The sequence below is a fragment of the Cebus imitator genome, unplaced genomic scaffold, assembly GCF_001604975.1.
Source record: "Cebus imitator isolate Cc_AM_T3 unplaced genomic scaffold, Cebus_imitator-1.0 Scaffold711, whole genome shotgun sequence".
NCBI classification, from domain to species: Eukaryota; Metazoa; Chordata; class Mammalia; order Primates; family Cebidae; genus Cebus; species Cebus imitator.
In genome coordinates this window covers 199,213-209,570 of record NW_016108026.1, presented here as the reverse complement: position 1 = coordinate 209,570, position 10,358 = coordinate 199,213, and the positions used below count along the sequence as shown (strand labels likewise).

The 10,358-nt window shown below is 51.5% G+C and overlaps 1 pseudogene; it reads right to left on the bottom strand.

The window, feature by feature from the left end:
- Nucleotides 1-2,627: 2,627 nt before the first annotated feature.
- LOC119469563 lies at nt 2,628-7,469 on the bottom strand (annotated as a pseudogene).
- Nucleotides 7,470-10,358: the final 2,889 nt, after the last annotated feature.

The window sequence follows — 10,358 nt, the reverse complement described above, 5'->3', positions numbered from 1 at the left end:
GCCGACCTGTCTCTTTAAAAAATAATTAAAGGGGCTTGGCGTGGCAGCTCATGCCTCAAATCCTAGCACTTTGGGAGGCCTAGGCGGGTGGATCACCTGAGGTGAGGAGTTGGAGACCTGCCTGGCCAACATGGTGAAACCCCATCTCTTAAAAAAATAATAATAATAATTAAAGGTCGGGCCAGGTGGCTCATGCCATAATCCCAGCACTTTGGGAGTCCGAGGCGGGTGGATCACCTGAGGTCAGGAGTTTGAGACCAGTCTGACCAACATGGAGAAACCCCGTCTCTACTGAAAATACAAAATTAGCCGGGCTTGGTGGTGCGCACCTGCAATCCCAGCTACTCAGGAGGTTGAGGCAGAAGAATCGCTGGAACCTGTGAGGCAGAGGTTGCAGTGAGCCGAGATCACGCCATTGCACTCCAGTCTGGGCGACAGAGCAAGACTCTGTCCCCAAACTAATAATAGTAATGGGCTGGGCACCGTGGCGCACTCTTGTAATCCCAGTAATTTGGGAGGCCAAGGCGGGTGTATCCTAACGTCAGCCCACCGGGCCTCTCACCTCAGTGCCACAGTCATGAAACAGACATGCGTTTAGGCCAGAAACCCAAATGGCTAGTGTGACCAAAATCACCTAATCTCACGTGGCCTGTCAGGGAGATGGAAAACAGGCCTCCATTCTGTAAGACAATTCCAGGAATCCAGGGTCAGAAAAGAGGTGATCTCGGCTCCTGCAGCATTGCGGGGGCCTTGAACAGCAGGCTGGGGACGTCCTATGGCCACTGCTGTCCCTGCCAGGAGCAGGCTCAAGGCCCCAAGTTATCACTCAAGCCGGGTCTGATGGGAGGGAATAGGCCCACGTGGTGTAAGCAGGAAGGAGCCCCAGTCCTGCGGATTCTCCTTTTGCCCAGAGATAACATCCCCTCTGACAGCTGAGCTTATCAGAGTGATGGCAGATATTTTCAAAACAATAGCAGCCCTAGCTGCTCCTGCACCGTCAACGAGGATGGGGTGGCCTTGGAGTTGGCAGTGGCTGCCACCTACCCCTCTGCTCTAGGACACCCTGGGAAGAACTCTTTTTTTTTTTTGAGATGGAGTTTCGTTCTTGTTGGCCAGGCTAGAATGTAGTGGCACGATCTCGGCTCAGGGCAACCTCCGCCTCCGGGGTTCAAGCGATTCTCCTGCCTCAGCCTCCTGAGTAGTTAGGATTACAGGTGCCCGAAACCACATTCGGCTAATTTTTTTGTATTTTTAGTAGAAATGGGGTTTTACCAGGTTGGCCAGGCTGGTTTGAACTCCTGACCTCAGGTATTCCAAAGTGCTGGCCTCCCAAAGTGCTGGGATGGCAGGCATGAGCCACTGTTCCCGGCTGGGAAGGATGTCTTCTAACCAAGCCGCCCCTGGTCTGTCAGCCGGCCCCAAGAGAGCAGGGCCCATGGACACAGGCTTGTGTACATTTTTGCCCCTCTGCACACCGAACAGCAGACCCTCAATAGATGTCTATTTCACAGATAAGTGGATTTTTTTTTTTTTTAAGATAGTTTCACGCTTTTTGCCCAGGCTGGAGTGCAATGGTATGACCTCAGCTCACCACAACCTCCGCCTCCCAGATTCAAGCGATTCTTTTGCCTCAGCCTCCCAAGTAGCTGGGATTACAGGCATGCCCCACCACACTCGGCTAATTTTGTATTTTTAGTAGAGACTCTGTGTTGGTCAGGCTGGTCTCCAACTCCTGACCTCAGGAGATCTGCCTGCCTTGGCCTCCCAAAGTGCTGGGATTACAGGCGTGAGCCACCGCGCCCGGCATGAGTGGATTTTTCCATCCCTTTTCATCTTCATAACAACCTTAAGAGACAGGAAATTGAGGCCAGACAGGCCAAATGGTGCCCGAAGGTCTTGTGGGCTGAGACTCAGGAGACTACAGCATTGTGAGGTTTTTCCTTCTCATGGGAAATCATTTCTCTTACAGTTCTGTAGTAGTCTGGTCCTTTTTACCCTGGAAGGTTTATGTCACTGTGTCCTCACGAATCATGAAAGAGATGCAAAGAAAAGCGGCCAGTTCTAGAACAGCCTGGCCAACATGGTGAAACCCTGTCTTCACTAAAAATACAAAAATTAGCCAGGCATGGTGGCACACACTTGTAATCCCTGCTTCTCAGGGGACTGAGACACAAGAATCATCTGAACCCAGGAGGTGGAGGTTGCAGTGAGCTAAGATTGCACCACTGCACTCCAGCCTGGGCAACAGGGTGAAACTCCATCCCAAAAAAAAGACCAGCCTGATCAACATGGCAAAACCTCATCTCCACTAAAAATACAAAAATTAGCTGGGCATGGTGGCAGGCATCTGTATTCCCAGCTACTTGGGAGGCTGAAGCAGGAAAATCCCTTGAACCCGGGGGGTGGAGGCTGCAGTGAGCCAAGATCGCACCACTGCAGTCCAACCCGGGCAACAGAGTGAGATCCTGTCTGGGAAAAAAAAAAAAAAGACCCAGATATGTATTGCATTTAAGGACATTCTAGATAGAAGGACTCCTGTGAGCGAAGAAAGGTGAGGAAGAGAGAGTCTGAGAGTTGAAACGTGACAGCGTAAGCTAGCCCGGCTCTTTGCCTAGGAAGGAAGGGAGCTACTGGTCAAAGTGGCTGCAGGGGGTAAGGCGGGGAACTGCAGGGGATAGAGAATTCCAGACAGGAGGCCCCAGTGGGAACCTGGAGGCAGGTGGAAGCCCCGTCTCAGCTGCCTGCAAAGCATTTGCAGGGTTAGTATTATTTCTGCGTCTAACCTGGTGAAGTGTGTATTATGAGCCCATTTCACAGACGAGAAAGCTGACTTCAGCCAGGGTCGGGCCTCCTACACAACCCCAATTTGAACTCAGGTGTGTCCTAGTCCCAAAGTCAAGGTCACTCATTCCTTTATTCCCAAACCTTTCCCAGGAACCTCCCTGAGTGTCCGACTCTGGGGACACACACAGTTTCTCAAGTCCCTACCATCAGGGAACTCACCATATAGGGGATGGTTGGAATTGTGAAAAAGTTTCCAGCAAATGGTATAGAGGGTTGAGTTCTCCCTTTATGCCAGGGTCGTCTTCTTTTTATTTATTTTTATTTTGTTGAGACAGAGTCTCGCTGTGTCGCCCAGGCTGGAGTATAGTGGAGTGATCTCGGCTCACTGCAACCTCCACCTCCCAGGTTCAAGCAATTCTCTGCCTCAGCCTCCAGAGTAGCCAGAATTACAGGCACCTACCACCATGGCTGGCTAATTTTTGTTTTTGAGATGGAATCTCGCTCTGTCGCCAGGCTGGAGTGCAATGGCACGATCTTGGCTCATTGTGACCTCTGCCTCCCAGGTTCAAGCAATTCTCCTGCCTCAGCCTCAGCCTCCCGAATAGCTGGGAGTACACGCCCATGCCACCACGCCCAGCTAATTTTTGTATTTTTAGTAGAGATTGGGTTTTACCATGTTGGCCAGGCTGGTCTCGATCTCTTGACCTCGTGATCCACCCACCTTGGCTTCCCAAAGTGCTGGGATTATAGGCAGGAGTCACCGGTGCACCCTGACCAGGGTTTTCTTTAGTGGGGTGGGACTGGGAGCCAAGGAAGACTCGAACCCAGATGTAGCTCATTCGGGACCAGGCGTGCGCCTTGGTCAGTGTTGGACCAGGGAGATATTCTATGGGGTCTGGGCCAGGGCTGTGTTGGCCCCAGACAAGCTCTGGGCCCGGGCCAGCCTCTACTTGCCTGTGAGCCTACGGTTCCTTCTGTGCTAAATAGGGAAAACATAAAAAGGACTGTTGTGGGGTCGAGTGGAAGTCTTGATGTAAACCAGACCTTAGTTCTCATTTTCTTGCCTTTCCTGTTGGGGCTGGGAGCTTAACTTATTGACAGGAGCTTTTGTTGTTGTTGAGATGGAGTCTTGCTCTGTTGCCCAGGCCCAAGTGCAGTGGCGTGATCTCGGCTCACTGCAACCTCTGCCTCCCGCGTTCAAGCGTTTCTTCTACCTCAGCCTCCCGAGTAGCTGGGACTACAGGCACGTGCCACCATGCCAAGTTAATTTTTTGTTTTTTTGTTTTTGAGACAGAGTCTCGCTCTATCGCCAGGCTGGAGTGCAGTGGCGCGATCCCGGCTCACTGCAATTTCCGTTTTCCGGTTTCAAGCAATTCTCCTGCCTTAGCCTCCCGAGTAGCTGGGACGACAGGCACATGCCACCATGCCCGGCTAATTTTTTGTACTTTTTAGTAGAGATGGGGTTTCACCATGTTGGTCAGGATGGTCTCGATCTCCTGACCTCGTGATCCACCCGCCTCGGCCTCCCAAAGTGCTGGGATTACAGGCGTGAGCCACTGCGCCCGGCCAATTTTTTGTATTTTTAGTAGAGACAGGGTTTCACCATGTTGACCAGGATGGTCTCGATCTCCTGACCTCGTGATCCACCCGCCTCGGCCTCCCAAAGTGCTGGGATTACAGGCGTGAGCCACTGCGCCCGGCCAATTTTTTGTATTTTTAGTAGAGACAGGGTTTCACCATGTTGACCAGGATGGTCTCGATCTCCTGACCTCGTGATCCACCCGCCTCGGCCTCCCAAAGTGCTGGGATTACAGGTGTGAGCCACCGTGCCCGGCCTTTTTTTTTTTTTTTTTGGAGACAGAGTCTCGCTCTGTGGCTCAGGCTGGAGAGCAGTGGTGCCATCATAGCTCATTGCAGCCTCCCACTACTGGGCTTAAGCAATCCTCCTGCCTCAGCCTCTAAAAATGTTGGGACTCCAGGCACGAGCCCAGCAGGAACTCTTTCTAGCATCTCTCGCCAATACCACCCTGCCCTCCTGTTGCCCCATTACCCTTCCCTGGCTCCCTCAGCTGTGGGCGCTGCCTCCGGCGCTGTCTGGGGGTGAGGTGCAGTGCACCCGGAGGAGGGAGTGATGAGGGCTCACTGAAGTCAAGACCCACATTCCTGGCACAGTTTGTTTTCTTCAATTCTGCCTCCTCAACAGCATTGCAGGGCCAGGTGCACGGCTCCTTCTCGATGGAGAAGCCAAGGCCCAGCGACCCGGACGGCTGAGCTCAGGTCCAGTGAAGAAGATCAGGGGTTCCCATCTCTTCTTCTGAGGCGGTCTTGCTGCACCACAGGAGGACCAGGGCTGAGAGGCCTGGGCATCCTAGCTGCCTGCTTGTTATAGGGCACAGTTCTTCCCTTCATCTTTCACAGGCTTGCCGGTCACCTTTCAAGGCCAGGCCCATGTAGGTCTCGGTTATATGGATGAGAGGTCTCTATGTTGCCCAGCCTGGTCTCAAACGCCTAGCCTCGCTGTCTTATGCACCAGGACAACAGGCCTGGGCCACTGCGGCTCCCAAGGCCCATCTAGGTCTCTGGGGTAGAGTAGAGCCGGTCCAGGCAGGTGAGGGCAGCAGACCGGTGACTGGTTAGTCTTGTAAGACGGGATCCGTGGCACCTGGGCTCCCTGAGCCTCCCTTACTTGCACCCCACCTCCCAGGCTCCACTATCCACAACCCCCCATTCACACAACCCTGCCTTTCCTCTCCACCATCCAGCTGATACAGAAGAAAGAGCACCAAACACAGATGCCTCCAGACCTGGGCTCAGATCCCCTCTGGAAGCCACTGATTCCCCCTGGCTTGCAGGGCTCCAACCCCAGGCATATGGAGGAAGATGGAGAAAAGATTGGCTCCTGAATCTCACTGGGCGGTGGGGGAGTGTGCAGGACCCCAGCTCCTGGGAAGAGCAACTCCATCTTCCTCAGCCGGGGCCTCTGCTGTCTGCGCTGGGTGCACGTCGCAGGGCGGGGTAGGAGAGAAGCTCTAGTGCCCAGCTATACACACACTCTCACACAGACACACCACACACACACACGACACACTCAGTCATTCACACACACACACACACACACACACACACACCCACCCACTCATACTCTGACACTTACACACTCTGGGCACGAGGTCCTCTCTGACCAGCTTCCCTTTCATTGATAATAAACCGTCTTCACGGGAGCTGCCCTCCGTGCAGGCTGCAGGCTGAGCACAGCCACCTGCGCAGTCTCATCTGATCATCACAGCTGCCCTGGGAAGCTGGTTCGATTATTAACTCCATTGTAAAGAGCAGGAACAGGCAGCAGTGAAGCACTCAAAGTCTGCTTGCCGGAGGCTCTTCAGGATACCAGTCCATACTTTCGTTATTGTCCTTTACCCTTCCCTGACTGGACACCTCCTTGGGCTCTACCTGGGAGGACGCTTTGGTCCCCAGGACTGGGGACCTGGGGCCTGGCTGCCCAGCAGGAAGGCAAACAGGTGGAAATGGGGGAGAGGAGGCAATGGAAAGCCAGGCCCCCCACGGGAACAAACAGCGCACCCCGAGGGCCGTTCTTGGAGGAATGACAGGCGAGGAGCAGCCCTTGCCTCCCACCAGCTCTGGGGATTTCAGTTTCTTTTCTTTTTTTGAGGCGGAGTCTCCCTCTGTTGCCCGGGCTGGAGTACAATGGCAGGATCTTGGCTCGCTGCAACCTTCGCCTCCTGGGTTCAAGCAATTCTCTGCCTCCCCCGCCTGAGTAGCTGGGATTACAACTACTCAGGTGCCCACCACCACGCCTGGCTATTTTTTTTTGTATTTTAGTGTAGACGGGGGTTTCACCATCTTGGCCAGGCTGGTATTGAACTCCTGACCTCGTGATCCCGCCTCGGCCTCCCAAAGTGCTGGGATTACAGGTGCGAGCCACTGTGCCTGGCTGGCCCTTGATTTTTTAAAATGCCCTAAAAACATACAGTGGAATGTTTTTAAAAACGAAAAGGAAAAGGAAATCCATGTTATAACAGGGATGAACCTGAGGACATCATGCTAAGTGACATAAGTCAGTCACAAAAAGACAAAAATTAGCTGGGTGTGGTGGCACATGCCTGTAGTCCTAATTGCCCCAGAGGCTGAGGAAGGAGGATCACTGGAGGCCCAGAGCTCAGGTTTACAATGAGCTGTGATCCTGCCACTGCACTCCAGCATGGGCCACAGAGCAAGACCTCTTCTCTAAAATTAGATAAATAAATAGATGAAAATACTGTATGGTTTGCAAATGTACAGTTGGTTGGACCTGTCTGTTGGTGGTCACCAGCAGCTGGGGCATCTCCGCCCTTGGTATTTGTGGTAGAAATTGCCTGAGCTCTGTGCTTTGAAACCAGTTTGTGAAGTTCTTTACTAAGGAGCTTCTGAAGGGCTGCCCTGGCCAGGGAGCCTCGAATCTTCAGTCTCAGACCACAGCAGGGTTGTAAGTTTATGGTTGGGAACTTTCTTACAGAGTGTGCCATAGATAGCTTTGTCAAACACCACTCCGTTATTGAGCTTGTCCCGGACTTTGCCTTTGGACCACTTCTTCCTTTTGGCCCTGCCCCCAGATTTGTTCACTGGGTCTTTGTCTTTCTTTGTGACTTTCCGGTGTCGTTCCTCTTCTTGTTGTCCTTGGATGGCATTGCGAAGCTCAGAGAGCAGTGACGAACTCTTTTTTTCTTCCTTTTTTTTTTGAGATGGAGTTTTGTTCCTGTTGCCCAGGCTGGAGTGCAATGGCATGATCTTGGCTCACGGAAACCTCTGCCTCCCTGGTTCAAGGGATTCTCCTGCCTCAGCCTCCCGAGTTGCTGGGAATACAGGCATCTGCCACCATGCCCGGCTAATTTTGCATTTTTAGTAGAGACAGGGTTTCTCCTTGCTGGCCAGGCTGGTCTTGAACTCTCAACCTCAGGTAATCCACCCGCCTGAGCCTCCAAAGTGCTGGGATTACAGTGTGAGCCACCATGCCTGGCCTTCTTTTTCTCTCTCCTTTTTTTTTTGGATGCCTTTCTTTTTTCTTTCTGTTTTTTTTTTTTTTGTAGAGCAGAGGTCTCCCTATGTTGCCTAGGCTGGTCTCAAACTCCTGGGCTCAAGCAATCCTCCTGCCTCTGCTTCCCAAAGTGCTGGGATTACAGGTGCGAGTGACCGCACCTGGCCTTCTTTTTTCTTTCTTTCTTTCTTTTTTTTATAGAGATAAGGTCTCCCTGTGTTGCCCAGGCTAGTCTCAAACTCTTGGGCTCAAGCGATCCTCCTGCCTCAAGCTCCTAAAATGCTGGCATTACAGGTGTGAGCCACTGCCCCCAGCCCAGATTCCAGCCCAGATTAGATGAGGTACTTAGGAAGTCTAATTCATTAAGACAGAAAGTAGAGGCTGGGAATGGTGGCTCATGCCTGTAATTCCAGCACTTTGGGAGGCCGACGTGGGTGGATCACAAGATCAGGAGTTCAACACCAGCCTGGGCAAGATAGTGAAACCCACATCTCTGCTAAAAAACTACAAAAATTAGCCAGGCGTGGTGGCAGCCCCCAGCTACTCAGGAGGCTGAGGCTGGAGAATTACTTGAACCCGGGTGGCAGAGGTTGCAGTGAGCTGAGATGGCACCTCTGCACTCTAGCCTGGGTGACAGAGTGAGACTCTGTCTCAAAAAATAAGACAGAAATTCGAAAGGTAGTTACCAGGGGTTGGGGAAAGAAGGATGGGAGTTGTGTCCAATGGGTAGAGTTTCAGTTTTGCAGGATGACAAAGTCCTGGAGATTGGTTGCACAATGTGAATATACTTCATACCACTAACTGACCTCAAGTGATCCTCCTGTTGTGGCCTCCCAAAGTACTGGGATTGCAGGCATGAGGTAACACGCTGGAGGGCCACAATGTTTATTGAACACTTTACTATGCCAGGCCCTAAGCTTCCCTGGGTGCTGTGTAAGACTTCATTCATCTCCTGGGTTTAGGGTGAGAATACTGTAGCCAGAAGCCTTGGGACTTCTCGAGGCCTCACAACCAGACCAGACAGCAGGGGAAGGATATGAACTGGCAATCTGGACTCCAGATTCGTGTTGGCTCCACTAGATGGTGCCAAAAGTAAATAATGATGGGCTGAAAGCACTCCGGGCCTGGGAGGCAGTTGTGTGGGAGATTGATTGTAGGAAATGATGTTAGCAAAGCTCCAATCATCGCAAAGAAAGCAAGCCACCACCCCTCCTGAGAGGCAGCACCATGAGTATTCAGGTGTCCTGGGTTCAAAGCCAGGCTCTGTCACTTACAAGTTGCACAAGTTTGCATGACTCTTTAAATTGGTGAAATTAAAAATGTATAATAATTGTATAGAAAATTTGGGGTAGTGGCCAGGCGCGGTGGCGCACCCCTGTAATCCTAGCACTTTGGGAGGCCGAGGCGGGCAGATCACGAGGTCAAGAGATCAAGACCATCCTGGCCAACGTGGTGAAACCCCGTCTCTACTAAAAATACAAAAAAAATTAGCCAGGCGTGGTGGCACGCACCTGTGGTCCCAGCTACTCGGGAGGCTGAGGCGGAAGAATCGCTTGAACCCAGCAGGTGGAGGTCGCAGTGAGCCGAGATTGCGCCACTGCACTCCAGCCTGGTGACAGAGCAAGACTCCATCTCAAACAGCAACAACAACAACAAAATTGGGGGTAACACAGGTCTATAATGAAAATAATAATTTTTTTTTTTAGCTGGAGTCTCATTCTGTTGCCCAGGCTGGAGTGCAGTGGCGTGATCTTAACTTACTGCAACCTTTGCCTCCTGGGTTCAAGTGATTCTCCTGCCTCAGCCTTCCCGAGTAGCTGGGACTGCAAGCACTCACCAGCACATATGGCTAATTTTTGTATTTTTAGTAGAGACAGAGTTTCAACATATTGGCCGGGCTGGACTTGAACTCTTGACTTCAGGTGATCCACGTTGGCCTCCCAAAGTGCTGGATTACAGGTGTGAGCCACCGCATGTGGTCAAAAATAATAAAATTCATTTGGAGAAAGAGGAAGGAATACATTTCACTAAATTGGGATTCAAAATTAGTACGTTCCTTATTCACAAATGGATTGCAAATGGTCATACGTAAAAGCCATTCTTAACTTTTTAGCTGCACAGTAACGGGGGCAGGCTGGAATTGGCCAGTAATCTGAGGACATTTTTGCTTTTTGAGACAGGGTCTCACTCTGTCACCCAGACTGGGGTGCAGTGGCATGATCACGGCTCACTGCAGATTCAGCCTTCCAGGCTCAAGCAATTCTCCCACCTCAGTCTCCCGAGTGGCTGGTGCTGCAGGTGTGTGCCACCATGCCCAGGTAATTTTTTACACTCTTGAATGTGGTTTGTTTTCCTTAATGTTTTTGGTCTGAACCAAAACTGAACTCACTCTGTGATGAGTCATTCTAATAGCTTCAGACTAAATACCAGAGAACTCGACTGCTCTCTGAGGAAACCCATTCAGCTAGGCGGGATTCCTTCTTACATCCTAGTAATTCCAGGGTTTTGTCCTGAAAACTCATTTCTTTTTTTTTTTTTTTTT